This window comes from Apodemus sylvaticus, chromosome 7 (assembly GCF_947179515.1).
Source record: "Apodemus sylvaticus chromosome 7, mApoSyl1.1, whole genome shotgun sequence".
Lineage (NCBI taxonomy): Eukaryota > Metazoa > Chordata > Mammalia > Rodentia > Muridae > Apodemus > Apodemus sylvaticus.
The window spans coordinates 81,505,033-81,520,383 of record NC_067478.1 but is presented as its reverse complement, the minus strand read 5'-3'; the positions used below and the strand labels follow the sequence as shown (position 1 = coordinate 81,520,383).

At 43.1% G+C, this 15,351-nt stretch overlaps 1 protein-coding gene and 1 long non-coding RNA gene across 5 annotated transcripts in view; one reads left to right on the top strand and one right to left on the bottom strand.

The window, feature by feature from the left end:
- Cadm1 (cell adhesion molecule 1) overlaps positions 1-15,351 on the top strand; it is a 318,385-nt gene that overhangs the window by 165,188 nt on the left and 137,846 nt on the right. The gene's annotated exons all lie outside the window — the stretch shown is intronic.
- LOC127689121 (uncharacterized) lies at positions 4,412-15,095 on the bottom strand. 2 transcript variants are annotated; one of them, XR_007978839.1, is made up of 3 exons: positions 15,003-15,095; positions 10,734-11,602; positions 4,412-4,656 (listed from the first exon to the last, which is right to left on the bottom strand). It is a non-coding gene; the product is annotated as an uncharacterized LOC127689121 (long non-coding RNA). The 2 variants fall into 2 exon arrangements; XR_007978840.1 differs by lacking the exon at positions 4,412-4,656 and adding an exon at positions 5,394-5,456.

The following is a 15,351-nucleotide window of genomic DNA, read 5'->3' as shown; positions in this document are numbered from 1 at the left end:
GGGAATTTGTCTCTGGCGTCAGGGAGGGCTAAGCACACTTGGTTTTACAGTTTCATTCTGGTTGTTTTAGTGAACAAAACGATGTTCCAACCCTCGATCTCCTCCTCTGTAAAATGGTGCTAATATTACTATTAGACAGTTCGTTCAAATGTGTGAGGATGGAAGAAATGAGGCAGAAGGTGTGTGTGTGTGTGTGTGTGTGTGTGTGTGTGTGTGTGTGTGTAGCTTTTCAACATTCAAACCTCTCCAGAGTATTTAATGAATGGTTATTGGGAATAATAGTGACGGAGTACACGTCAACCTGTTAGAGCATCTTCAGTTCGCTGGTGCTGCTTTCCATGAGATGCTGTGTGAATGCTCACTGGTGCCGTGCTTCTGTCAGAAGTGGGAAGAGCACTCCCAGACTTATTTTTAGCTTCAGAACTGAAAGCACAGAGCTTCTCCTTCTGTTGGTGAGATCTACTTATCTTTGTAAAGGATTAAATAGTGATAGTATCTCCACACTTGTTTTGTGTGTGTGTTTGTGTGTTTGCATGCCACTTCCATGTTCTCACTTTTATTTGTTATTTAATAGAATGTTTTGTCAATCATTTGAGGACTTCATAGAGTACATCTTTATATTCACCCCCCACTCCGAAATCTACCCCATTCTTCCTATCCTCCCATTTCATGTTCCCCTTTCCTAATATACACAACAATTTTTAAAAAAAGGGTAGAATCCAAGAGTAGGCATGGAGCTTCAGTGAGAAAACTGACCGGGGAATCTCATTAAGCAGGTGTTTAGAAACGAAGGCCCCACTGTGCTCAGATTCCCACTTGGTCCTTCCCCACTGTTGGCTCTCAGGTTTTGTTTCACATATTGGCTCATTCAAATTTTCATACAGAGCAACAGAGTGAAAAGAATACAGATTGACCAAAAATCCTTTCACTTTTCCCTCCTGCCATTTTCTCACCTAAGGTTCCTTGAGAAATAATCTTGAGTGTTGCTTCTGTGAAACAGGTACAGTCAAGACACTGTCTATGCAACTCCAGAGTATGCGAAATTAGGGGACCTCTGAGCCGCACTGCCCCAGAGCACCCAGAATCCTCTCAGAGAACCCATGAACTCAACCTGACCCTGACACTCTTAGTGTGTGTGCCTCTGTGCACAAGCAGGGCTACATAGAATTTACACATCATTAACCCGAATCATCTCAACAGCACCAGTGTCCTAAGATACCTGTGTTCTTCACACAGTAAAAATGACTGTCCTAATGAAACGGAAGAGAGTGGGTAATTCTGTCAGCTCTTGTCCTGTGTGCTTCTAGAAGTTTGTGAAGGTGAGGGGACACGGGGTTTTCTGGTCATCCGTGGAGGCGTGCTGATGCATCTACGTGGTGAACAGACCACCTTGGTATTCCATCGAGCGTCATTTACTGTTTCTCAACAGAATGATAACCAAGCTGTCTATTAAGGCTTGGATGTTAGGCAGATGTTTCTGGAAAATAAAGTAAGCCCTTCATTTCTAGGGAATGACTGGCAGTGTGTCTTGTCAGCAGCAATAGTCAAGCTTTGAATGGAAAATAAGAATTATTAAAAAGCTTCACCGGCTACTTCCCACTTGATAGATTTCCTTAGACCTGGAGATGACTCTCCTGAGAGAGCCATAGTTGTTCCATGAAGCTGAGGTATGGAGCGGGCCGGAAGAGCTGTGCAGCCCAGTGGGTGGCTGATGGCTAGGTGACTATCGTATGATGCTAAAATTCACAGGTGGGTAAAGATTCATGAATAGAGGTGCAGCAGTGGCCAGCTGACTTCCCTGTGACTGCATGGAACGTTCCTTGCCATGGCTTCAGGTTCTCCACCCTGTCTGGCCATTAGAAAGCCCACACATGCTGATTTTGCTATAGCATCAGTACCCATCACTGTCACCAGGGGCTACTGAGCTCTTTTCCCTGTTCCATCTACATAGCTGTGCGAGGCTGGTGCATTTTATATTGTGAACACAAACAACTCATTACAACAGGCGAAAATGGCAAACATGAGAACCCAGGTGGCTTCTCGTAAACCAAACATTAAGAGACTTGCCGAGACTTCCCTTCTCTAATCTCACCCCTTGGAAAATGGAGTTATTTGTGCTCAAATGTCTTTGATAGCATGTAATGGATTTGTTATATATTAATTGGATTAATAAGAATCAATTTCTTGTTTTGATTTCTAATGTGATGACAGTCTAAATTCATAGCCCAAGTAAACAAAATTTCTTTGAGGCCCTCAATTAACTTTAAATTTAAAAATGATTCTGACCCCCATGATGTGCAAGCCACGCCTCAAATATAGTAGTTAGATTTATGATTGTTCTGGCCTACCAGTGCATGAGATTGCCATCTGCTGTCAGAATAGGGAAGTACAGGTACTTTTGGAAAAGCTCAGCTTGAAGTCTTTTGATGATTTCTGAAACTTCTTGTTGGAAATTTATCAAGAGAAAAAAAAAGACATCAACTCAGATGTCCAAAGGGATATGTCTTAGAATATTATGAACCAAAATATTAATTTTCAGAATGCAAGTAAAAACAGTTAATGAAATGGTTATTTTAAAAGGCTTACACAGGCTGGTGTCCTTTCTTAAGTAAGTTTAATATTACAGCGTTCCTAATCTATGGTGGTGCTCTGATTGTCTGACACACGGAGAAATGTGGTGTTTTACTTAAGTGGTGTTCTGTCACCTATGATTGGCTTATGGTCAGACAATTGGCAAATTCTGTACAATGTGTCGTACACACAATCAACATGCCTCCCTCCTTCTTCCTTGAGACCTGACACATGCCGTGCGGGTGCACAGCCCTGTAGAAGGACATACAGACAACGAGGCTTAGCCAAGCTGTGAACGATGCAGCTGCCAGGAGCAGGCTCATGAATAACGAGTGTGTCCGCTATGGAGCAGCTTCCGAGCGCCTGTGTTTGCATCCCTGAGCTCTGTGAAAAGGAAGGACCCTCGCTGCATGTCCATTCAGTTAGAATGAAGGCCTACTGGCCAGTTTTTTGATTCAATTCAGTTGATTGTTTTCAAAATAACCTGTTCTTTTCAAACAGTTGTGCGTTGGGACAGCTGCACTCAGATGAAATGGCTGAGTCTGTATGCTAACTACTGTACTAATTTTCTGCCCATCTTCACTATGTGCCCAGTGACCCTGCTGATGAATATTTTAGACAACTGCATGAATAATCAGACTGCCCACAGGAGAGCCAATTGCGTGTTTGTGGGGCTGGAATGCTGTTGAGATGATACTGCAATTCTGTGTATCCATGCGAAAGTAATGTGTACCAAAGTAAGGCTTCCTAATCTGGATTGTCTTTGAGCATCCATACATGCCCTGAAATTGGCTGCCAGACTTTACTTGTAGGTAAAGGCATGTGTTTATGCTTTTGGTAAGGCCCTGGAGCTTTTATCAGACTGTCTGAAGGACTGCAAGCTCATAAAGGCTAGGAACCATTGACTAATGGTTGATAGTTTCGAAAACACCTCTTGGCTTTCGATCTTGGGGATCCTCCCAGTGGTTTTGGGAGGCTTTTAACACATCATGACTTGGAGCTCATGGAGCTCCCAGTAGGCCCCATGGAAAGTTTTCAGTGGGGAAATGATTCGATGTGGCTGGGTGTTTTGTTTTGTTTTGCTTTTTTGTTTTGTTTTGTTTAGGAGAGATGGAGCAGGTGTGGTGTGGAGGGTATGTTAGGTAATGACTAATGGGAAATCGGGTGAGTAAGATGCTAGTCCCTGAGTGTAGAGGTCAGAATGGAAGAGAAGGAATGGATTTGCAAACTAGTTGTAATCCTTAGGGTTTGTTCATCGGTGGTAATGGGGAAAGGGAGAAAGTAGAGTCCAAGCAAGTTTTACAAGATGGTGTTCTGGAGTGAGTGACCAGGTAGACAGCAGAGGAGAAGGGAGACAGCAAAGTCTATTTCTGTGGTGTTGGTTTGGAAGAGCTGATGGGAGACTAGGCCAGCAAGCCTTGGGAGTGGGAGCCGAGGATCAGCTGAGGTGAGGCACAGAGGAAGTAGAGTGTGCACAGAGGAAGTAGAGAAGGCTGGGGAAAGATACTAAGGTATGGAGTGGGGTTTGGTGTGGGGGTGATCTGAGGGGAGAACAGGCCCCCAAGTGGCAGGGAATGCCATCCCTTCTTCTACTCCTGAGCTGAAAAGTTGGGGTATCTGTCTTTCATGAGTCTCCTCATTTCCTCTCAGCTCATTTCCTCTCACGTCCCTTTTATTTCTCAGTTGCTCTCACTTAATTACTCTTAAAGAAATAACCAGAGTCTACCAGCAAGTTGTAGTGGGCAGCAAGCAAAGGATGGCTTAAACGTTTCCTCCGTTGAACTCTAATAACCCTCTTCCTAATTTTGGAAACTGACAACCAAGTTACATATTTGCTTTCCACTCTTGTGACGCAATGGCCAAGAGAAAGGTCTAAGGGGGAAGTGTTTATTTGGCTTACAGTTCGGAAGCGTCAGTTCACTGTGAGTTGACCACGTTCCTTTGCAGCATCAGGGCTGGGAGGGATGGCAGAAGTCTGCCTTGGAAGAAGAGTTGGAGTACTGATGTCCTCTTCAGTGGCATGTCTCCAGTGTCCTGACTTCCTCCCACAAGGCTCCATTCTGAAGGTTCCATCTTCCAACAGAGCTACATGTTGAGAACAAAGTTTTAGTACAGGAGCCTTTGAGGCGCTTTCCAGGCCCAAACCAGAGCAGGACAGACACTCCAGGCCTATCAGCTTTTTTTTTCCCCACTGCCCGTGCCCCTTCCTAGTAAGAACCATGGAGCCATAGTTGCCTCCAAGTGGTCTCACCCTGTTCCCTAGGAGTCACACAGAACCCTGAGAATGTGTCACATCCCTTTAATGGCATTTCTAGTACTTACATCCAAGTTCTCTGACTCCCTCATCTCAAATGACCTTCATCTTTATCCGACTTCAGCTGTGCGCACACATGCCACACCTGATAGATCTGCTCCACTCTCGGCATTTCAAACTCTATTAGCTTCTCTTTGAAGCAGCCTTCCAACACACCCGCCTGTGTTACCCTGCCCCCCTGCTTCTCTAGAAATGTCCTGTCTTCCCCCTTTTATTCCTTGGTCTGCTCTTGTTTTCCATGGCGGGGAGATGAGAGGGCAGAGGCTGGACAGCTCCTTCAGAGAGACCCAGTGTCCCACGGTGGGTATGCTTGGGCCCGTACATCTCTTTGCACAGCCTTCTTTGAGAATTTCCAAACTAGGTCCTTCCTTTGCCATCTGTTTTCCTCCTGCAGCTTTGAAGTCACTGAACATTGTTAGAAAACTTTACAAAAACTGGGGCAATTGGATCAATAAATGTGTTGAATAAGGGAATTTGTCAGATTCATCCCCGCTCACCTGGGAGAAAGGAGCCTTGGAAAGCTACAGGCTGCGCTTCTTCTTCCTCACTTCTTTATCCCCAGCAGCTCTGCCTGTGTGAATATTTGTGAATGTCATCTGGTAGTCCTCAGAAATTTGGGGCCTTCTCAACTTAGCATGCTTCTATTAGAAAGCCATCCTTTGTGCCCATTTTTACCTCTTTAGAGTTACAGACTTGATAAAAGTCTTGACAAAAACTTCCCCTAGACATTCACCCTTTGCGGGTTGGGGACTAGGCAGTGTGAATGCCTTTCTCTCGAAGCAGTGAGTGATATTTATTTATTTTATTTTTGTCAGTTGTTTCCATGGTTCATGAATTCTTTATTACAGTAGGAGTCATCAGTTGGATGGAGAATCATTGAAATTGTAGGTTTAGGACATTAGTTGGAATAACCTGAACAATGTGCTTACCTTTTGGGCCCTTAATTTAATTTAAAATTAAATGGGTCTTATGATGGCAAGCTTCACAGATCTGCCTGAGGGCCTTCTGAATGGAAATGTGTAGCTCTGTGTAGGAGGCTCTTTTGTTCAGTTGGAGAGTCTAGAAAGTCTTTGCCTAAAAACACTTATTGTTTGGAGAACACAAATAACTGAACAGAATGTTAGTGAGAACTTTCACTGGAGATTGAACCGCCGACTTCCAAGAATAGAGCAGAGTGAGAGGAAGCACAGTGAACAGTGTCTTCTGTGTTTTCCTTAAAATAACCATGAAATTATCTGAAAGGGTGACACATCCCCAGAAGTGACCACAGGGAGCCCCCAGGCTTGGAGCCCATGCTGGCTTCTGGGAGGAACTGTCTCATTCTTCTCTCTTGAAGTCAGATCTCAGCTTCCTGAGTCAGCATTCCTCCCCCAACCCCACAGAGACCTGCGCTCCTTGTCCTAGCCTGGTCTTGTTTTATCTCCATAAGGCTGATGGTTTCAGTTGATGGGAAATAATTGCTAGCCTGCTCCTTCATTGACGTCCTCAGTTTCTTCATGGTATGCAGCAGACAGCTGCTGTGGTTCTGCCCATCCCTCGCCCCCAGGCAGGTCTGTGACTTTATTTGTTCAGAAGTTGAGACTGGAATGTGACTGCTAACCAGGCTTTGACTCTGCTTTAGGCTTGAGGATATCTGCTGGGGGGGGGTGGGGGGGGCTCCTTATCAGTCACTAGTGCCAGGTAACTGCCCCGACTTCATGTTGGTAGGGACGGAAGAGTGGGCTTTAGAGGTACATTCCTGCCAATTGATGCTCATCCTAAGAACAGTAGCTGGCTGCCAAGTGAACAGTGGATTATCAAATTGCATTGTGGGATAAGTAGTCTTCAAGTGTAGTACACACTGAAGACCAAGGTCAACAAACTGAACTCAAGTATGTACAAACAGGACGCTAAGCCTACTGTTAAGGATGGAGAATTAAACCAGAATTCTACAGCTTCAAAACCAGACTGAGGAAATGTAGCCCAGTCTTTGTTACAGGCTTGCCTTAAGACATGAACAACACAGCCCAGGATTGTGAACGCATAAAATACCTAAACATAAGACTGTCTGCCAACAGAGGACTGACAAGGAGCATCCTAAGACACCAACTACAGTAACTACATAACTGTCCTTGTGAACAAAAGACCATGAAGAAGAGTAAACACAGGGAAGAGATGCGCAGGACACAGGTGACACACACCCAACCCAGAAGTGACCAGGATTATTAGGGAAGACAGATCAAGACAAATGAACCAACTGTGATTCAGTTTTCAGATGTGAGGGGCCTGACCTCAGGTGTTGAGAGATGAAACTCTGCCAGGCAGGGTTTCGAATTAGAGATTAACACTGAAAAATGTTGGATGATTTCTTTAAACTGGAACCTGGCAGGGGCAGTAAGGGAAAGTGCATGGACTGAATCGTGAGTCTTCCATTGTGATCTTTTGGGGGGGCGGGGTTATTGCAAATAGAGTGCTTGAAAGTTATTGATAGTCTGTGTAATTGATACATTATACATTGATGAACCTAGAGCTTGGTAGAGAAAGCAGAATTTTGTGGGAAACCCAGCTCCCACCCAGCTGTAGGGAAACAGTACCTCCATGCTCCTGCCCCTTTCCCTTCACTGCCTGCAGACACACGTCTATACCTCATTAGCATAGTACACTTAGAATTTAGGAGACTGAATTTGAACATATGAACCATATATGTCCAAGAAATATTTAATTTAATTGGTCCTTAAAACAAAGTGTGTTTATGATCATGTGATACCTGTTTACTGTGGCACATGGTAGATATTAAAGTAACTATGCAATGAATGATAACCTAGAAAACTTAACTAAAACTGTAAACCAGGGGGAGTGTCATTCCATTCACCAATAAGGAGTCGCACCATTTCTTCCTAGTTATCAGACAGACAAACAGACAGGGTCATGCTTATTCTGAAATCTGGACCGAGCAAATGTTGTGATGTAGCACACTGAGGAGATGCTGAGATAGAGGTAGGCAGTGGCGGGGCGCTTAGAGATTATGTTGGAAAGGCATAAAGTAGAAGGGATTTCAATGAGTCCTAATTTTTAGGCTTTTAAGAGGTTAATTCCAATTGTTATTCTGGGTGTCTTCCTATCAAAGAGCTTTGGCCAATCTGGTAAGAAGCAGAGGTCAATAGAAATGATTAAGCAGCTGGAAAAATCAGCTCCAAAATGGGGGCTTAGTACAGCATTTGTAAAAGAGACTCCGAATCTCTCAAAGTCTACGGAAACAGGAGGATAATTTAGTGTGATTTGGAGAGCTGTGGAGCCAATGGCAGAAAATTGAGTAGGAAAAAAAATACTTGCTGAGTTTAAGACAGATCTTAATAGAGAGACGAATTAAAGAACTGTAGAGCAGTCCAGAGGAAAATGTTCAAGATGTTTTAATAAAACGTGTATCCCAAAGAATGATAACAAGCAGCATTCCCGAGCACACTGTGTCCAGCACCCTGTGAGCACCCTTTGCTTTGTTCTCCTCAGTGATCTGTGAAATGGGACTGTCACATTCTGCTTCCTTTACATACACAGACAGCGAGCGGGCTGGGGCGGTCTTACGAGGGTAGTAGGCAGTGGCATGCTTCATTTGGAACTTAAGTCCTGAACTCAATCCCAGTCATACACGCATGCTTTCTGTGCCAGGCAGTTGGTGTGCTTACACGGTAACCCACTTGGTTTCCCACATGCTTAAAGAAACAAGACTCGCAGTATTGAGTTATTCCTCATGCACTTGGGGGTGGGGGGGAAGCATGTGCCAGGGTCCTTGTTCCCTTTTGGAGGGAGTATCCAACAGGGTCAGGATGTCGGCAGCATGATAGCATGCAGCAGAGAGGGGTTGTGGGGCTCTTACTTTTTACAAACGTACTTGTTAGCTCAAATTAGTCACCTGGCCTCCATAGGGATAACACCCCCGCAAAGCAGAGAATCTGATGCGATAGAATGTATGTAAAGAAAAGTATGCAAGTGTGTAGTGCATGTATAAGGTCCCGTACTGGTGGTATGAAATTGGAGCATGTATATAAAACCTGTGTGGGGGGTTGCGTGTGTATGTGTAGGTGTGCAGTCCTCCCAGATTGTAAACAGTAAAAATTCTGTCCCCTTTGCACAATGGGGGAATTCACAAAAGGCTTTGGTGTCATAGATGCAGTAGTTTGTTCACTGCAAACTCAGTGTATGACAAACTTGAGGCTTGCTGTGCTCTAATACGTTAGCAGGCGATGCTTGGCTTTAATATTCATGGTCTCTAAGTGCTGCCGACTGACATTCGGTACTAAATGTGCAGATATGGGTGCTGAGCGAAACACGGCTAGGCGGAGGACTCGCTAATTTGTATTCTAGATGGAAATCTTAAATTAGTTTCCAAGATTTTTAAATGGATTTTTAAATGCCGGGCACATAGGAGATTGAGTTCATATTAATATTTATAAGGTTTGAGAAGATATTTAGTGAAATATTTGTATAATTTAATTTTGGTCATAATCAAGAAAAAAAAGCCAGAACAAGAAGGACATTGTACTTTAGTTTAGTGACTCTTTTGTGGCTCAGAGTTAGAATTATTTTTTTCTGGAAGAACTTCTGCCGACCTATGCATGTTTAAAGAGCACTTCTTTATTTCTACCCAGAAGTTAGAGGTTATGTGTGTATAAATTCCTTAAGTTGGATTGTTTTATGCTAATTTTATATAAGCTAATTAATTAGGAAATCAGTATTGATAATGTTTTTTAAAGCCTTTATTGACAGTCCTGCAAAATTCCATAATCTAGCTGCTTTTATATTCTGTAGTACAGGGAAGAACACCCTGGGTTCACAGGAAACCTGCTTCCTGTGGTTTTGCTTAGGGCTAATTGAGTTTAATGTAGTTTTGTGTGCAGAAGGTATTGACTTGTGCATAGTATTTAATTTGTGTAAATATGTGTGTATGTAATGTTTGGCCCCTCTGAGTTTTATTTTAAATGTAACCCTTGAAACTGGGATAATAGAAATTCGTAGCTTAGGCCTGCTAGCAATTGCAGGTGCCAACGGTTTAAACTGCTGTAGAAATACAATTATGAGCAGCCAAGAGCAAATCTTGTTTTAAGGTCCATGTGTAATGAATGCCTGTTAGTATCATAGAATACAATTAAAAAGAGGTTTACCTCTCCTAAGCTGTGATTGGTTCTTTCTGATGGAAATGTAGAGTCCCCTGAGTAGAATGTGTATTCAGCTCTCCGTGATTTCGACACCAGCGAGCCTGGCCTCCTGCAGGCTTGGATAAATTCAGGGCAGTTATAGTCAGGCAGAGATGGGGGAAGACTGAAAGATTAATGAGCGAGCTTAAAACAAAGCTTCAAAAACGAGAGCAGTGCTCGGTCTTATATAATTGTGCAGAAGAGAAGTCGGGTTTGGCGGCTGCTGTTAAAAAATTTTAGGATGCTGGCAGAAAGTGTTTGTTTGTTATAAAAATCGGATCTAGAGAATGCAAGTGAAAACCTGGGTTGAAATATCCAGTTCCTGCTTGGCTGCGGAGTCCTCAGAGACACACCCTGCTTGTAGCCTCTTGCTTGAGCAAGCCTCTTCAGTCCTCCTCACTACCACACCACTGGGCTTCCCACTGCTTCGTGATGGTGAGGGCCAAAATCCCAGTTCTGGCTACCATTCAGGAAGTGCACATCTGGGTGGTGTTCCTGGGGGCCTCAGTGGCACTCTGGAGTGCTGACCGGACAGATTCGAAGCATACAGAGGCAAGGTAGCCCAACTTACCTGTGGATACTGGTTTCTGGCTGGTGGTTTTAAATAGCAGCTTTGTGACATTTCTTTACTAAGACTTAGCACAAGGGATCCTAATGGCTTTAAAATGCTCTTTTACCTTTGCCAATCTTTTTAAGAGACACCACAAGGAACCTTCCATTTGCCCAACACTGAGGATCTCTGCCGTGGAGCTGGTCATCCCGTAATTCGAGGCTTGCACTCAGAGGGAAAGGGCAGCTCATAAATAACGCAGTGCAGGTGAACCACTTCTTTGATCCAGAGCTTGCCAGCACAGTGAAGAAGAGCTGCCTTGGAAGTGAGACTGCCAACAGGGAAGAGGGTTCTCCAGTCAGTGTGTCTGTCAGTGTAGTAGGCACAGCAGCAGCCTTTCACTTTGCTTGTCCTTTTCTTCAAGGAGTTTGGCGCCACCTACAGGAGGCAGGAAGCGTGGTACCCTCAGCTTCTCATAGAAGCACCTGACTTCTCCCCTTTGTCATTCCTCATGTTTAGGGTTGTTGTTGTTGTTGTTGTTTTCCATTCTCATATCAGTTTGGTCACTTGTTCAGCATGTAGTATTTATCAAGCCTCTCTTTGGCCATGGGATGATGCTGAGCTCTATGGGAAGAAAGGTTACGTCTGTACTGTTTTGGCAGAAGATTCCTCACCCGTAATTGCTTGGTAAGGTCTCTGTTTCTGCTGCCATGAGCCTTTTCCTTGGACACTGCAGACAGAACAGTTATAAATGGGTGCTGGAATGGACAGCCCAAGGGCTGCTGACTTCACGCGTGGCTTTCCTTTGCTTCTTGTGGACAGAGTGGCATCCAAACCATTATTTTTTTGTTTGGTTCTGTTTGTTTTCTTTGGAAAGGAATGTTAAGTTTAACAAAAGGTTGCGGGGAACTCCAGTCGAGAAAGTTCAAGATGCATGATTCAGTTTGGAGACTTCAGGGGAGACAGGTGAATGCTGCTTCTGGTGCATTAAAGGTGCTGAAGAGATAATGAGGACCAATTATTTTCATTCATCAGCCTTTCATAACTATATCACTGAATTAAGCTCTCCATTGTTCCAAGCTGGAGGGATTTGGTTTGAAAGGAGTTAAGAAGGGAGGGTTCTGCTTGCGAGTGAATGAGCACAGCCCTCCCCGCCCCACCAGCATCCCTCACCCAGACCTGTGCCTGAACTCTGGCTTCTTTGTGTCACCTTGTATGGCACCCCTGTCCCCGCCCCACCACTCTGCTTCCCAGATCCACCGAGGCTCACATCAGCTTCAGCACGCATCCCCTTCTGTCCACTACAAAAGCCACAGTCATGTAACCTGCCCTCCTTAGTAGTATTTCTAGCTTTTCTTTTCCCCCTCCTCCAACTTCTGGGCAGATGACATCATCATTCATTCAGGGTTCTGGGAAATAATCTTCCACACGTTCCCCCAGAAGTTCAAGTAGGTTTTGAGCCTGTCTCCCTACCTCTAGAGCATTTCTTAAATGTCCTTGTTTCAAACTGAATGTCTGTTTTGCTTTTCTGTCATTTCATCCTCTCGAATTTCCCGTAACTTTGTATTTTCTAAGTCGTTTGTCTTCTTTAGAAATCCTTACTAGTTGGCTTCTAGTAGATTTGTGTAATGGCCTGTTGGCTAGAGAGAGCTGTCTAGTCAAATGAAAAATTTCCCACCAACTCCCATGTTAAAATATACTGCGGAATTTGGACATTTTTCTGGGTTTAGACACTTAGGTTTCTATTTAAACATCAAAAAGAATTTACAGATAAGAAAAACATGTTAGTTATTCGATGGGAAAGGCCACACATTGGAGCTGAAATGATTTTAAATATAGTATTTCATATGTTTATACCCAACAACTGACTAAAGGCTTCTAAAAATAAGTATTTAGAGCATCTTCTAAGCTGATGCAGTCAGAGCACACATAAAATATATTTGCTGTCATAGTCACCAGAGTAATGCAAATCAAAACTGTGGTAAGATAACTACTTCACCATCCACCAGGATGGCTAAAGTTTAAAAAAGATAATAATTGTAGGCAAAGGTGTGGACAACCTGGCAACTGGTAGAGATCTAACATGATGGGTCAATTTGCAGATAGCCTGGCGGTTCCTCAAAGTATTAAAAATAGTTCTGAGAGGCTCCACCAGCTCCACGCGTAGCAATGTACCTGAGGATGAAAATGTGTCTCCATAGAAACATGCCAGAGAATGTTAATCAGTGGTATTCAAAGTCATAAAAGCCAGAAACAACCCAGATGCATATTACTTAACAAATAGATAAGGAATACGTGGCATATCCACCCAGTGGAATATTATGCAGCCTTTAACAACAGCACACACCACAGCATGGATGAGCTTAAAACAGCATGCTAAGTGAGAGAATTTATTTGAAATTTCCAGGGAAGGCAAAACTATAGAGACAGAAAGTAAATTACTGGTTGCCAAGATGGACGAGAGATGAGAGAATGACTGCTTGTGGGTGTGAAATGGTTTGGGGATGAAGGCGGGGTTCATAGCTTAGGCATTAGTGACGGTTACTGGGCCCTGCGAGCTTCCTAGAGATTTCTAGCACCTTCTAGAGACCACTGAACTATATATTCCAAATGTATGAATTATCATCTCCTATGTGCAGTAAAGCTGTAGATGGTAAAGTCATTTGCAACTGTGCTTGTCTGAGTGTGTGTTTGATGCATCTTCATATCATCCCCAAATGCTTACATAACACTTGATAAGCAACTGAAGAATAGATGAGTGAGTGAATGAATGAATGAGATCCTAAGAATTCTTGTTATAATGTACAAGCAGTTTCTTGGCAAGTGCTCTGGGGGAGATGTGAAGAGTGATGGCCAGGCATCGAACCTCTGTCCTTCTAGTCATTCATTTTGATGAGGCAGCTGTCTTGTCAATTGATCTGATGTCAAACCGATGGAATCATGCTCTGCTCTGACGTCAGTGGGATGGGGGCTTTCTTTTTTCTCTTGAATGATTTTGGCAGCACACACTTCAGCAACTGTACACTGTGTGAATGGTATGTGATACCAGTGCTCTGTTGTGACCTTTATATTTTTATGAGCTATGAGAATTAAGAACCTACCAGTTTTAGTTTAATTAAGCAGCAAGGCACAGCAGATGGTGCATTTGTGGGGGATGATTGCCTTTCTTTAGTTTCCTCCAGCAGCTCTCTAACCCTGTGGTATGCTATGCCTAGAGTGTCACACCACTGTGACAAAACTGCCAGGAAGAGGGGACACGTGGCAATGGTATCATCAGAAAATCTTGGAGGACCTGCACACTGCCGCGAACTGCACTGTAGTGTGAGGAGGAAGAAGCACTAACTGGGTGGTTATGGCATATTCCCATCCATCCATTTCAATATTTGCAAATAAAGTCTATGAAGGTTTTCATTACCCTGGTGTTGTTTTGTGTAATCTGGGGCAGGCATTAAAAATGCATTGGAATATGATTTGCATGTTTTAAAGTGCTGGGAGAAGATTGGCTAGATAGAGAAGCACTGATTTTTATGTCAGGTTGGTTTAGAATGTTTGCTTTTAGTCACTCTGGAGGGCCTAGCTAGTGTCCTAGGATAGACATTTCCCCCTGGTACTGTGTGCTTACTGTTAGAGTGTGTACTCCAGAGGATGTTAAAAGTATCCCTAGGTGAGCAGAATATGGAATGAATCCAGTGTTTCTCTCTGATTGTACAGCCTTCCAGGAGGGAAATCTAATTGTTGAGTAGAAGTACTTTAGTTGTTAAGGGAGACACTATCTGTCTAGCTCAAACTCTTCCCTTTACTATCTTTGAAAAACTGAATTACTTGAAAGCTGGCATAAAACTTATAATTGCACAATATTTTAGATCCTAAGATAATATGCCTCGATTTTTTCTCATTAATGCAATATATGAAATCATCAAAATGAAATACATTCACTTACTGGCTGTAATGTTGTTAAAAGCATGAACTATGTGGATCTTGTAGAATATAGCAATAGTTATTTTAGATGGAATAATCCATTTGTCTCATCTCTGTGTTACAGAGGCTAGATTGGAATCCTGGTTAAATCATGAACTTCAAAATTAATATTTTAATTAGAGTGTGTAATTTCTCTTTCGCTAAAGCCCACATTTTATGTTGGAAAAAAAAGAACCACTTCTGAAATTCTATAAAGAAACTCTTTTCTGTGATTTTCTAAGGGTGTTGTAGACCACAAAGCACATGACTTCTTCATCCTTCCAGAAACCCTGCTTGGCAACCCAACTTTCATATTGAGCTGAATGAAGCTTTTCTCTTTTCTCTTCTGGATTCCGACCAACCACAGGAGACATGAGCATTTAAGATAAAGAGGAAGGCAGAAACATAAATAATAAAAGATAGTTAGCTTTTTACTTACTGTTCACCAGCGTGTAATGAAGGGACACATGTGCATGCACACCTCTCTGCAGACGAAATGCAAAACAATAGCGGAGTGCAACCTACAAATTATTAAAAACTTGGGCGAGAGAAGTTAAAATTATTTTTCTATGGGAACAGACTTTATTGCAAAATCATTGGCATTTCATTTCCTTGCAAAGCTGGGTTTCCTTCTAATTAAAATAGATGAGGGGAACTAGACTGCTTCCTGCTTCCTCAATATATGGATGTCTTGCCGCTCCTGTTCAGGGTGGACGGAGGTGTTGGCAAACAACTTAAACTTACGTCTGCTAATTTTAGGGTGATAAGGAGTATTTATTCTAAAACCA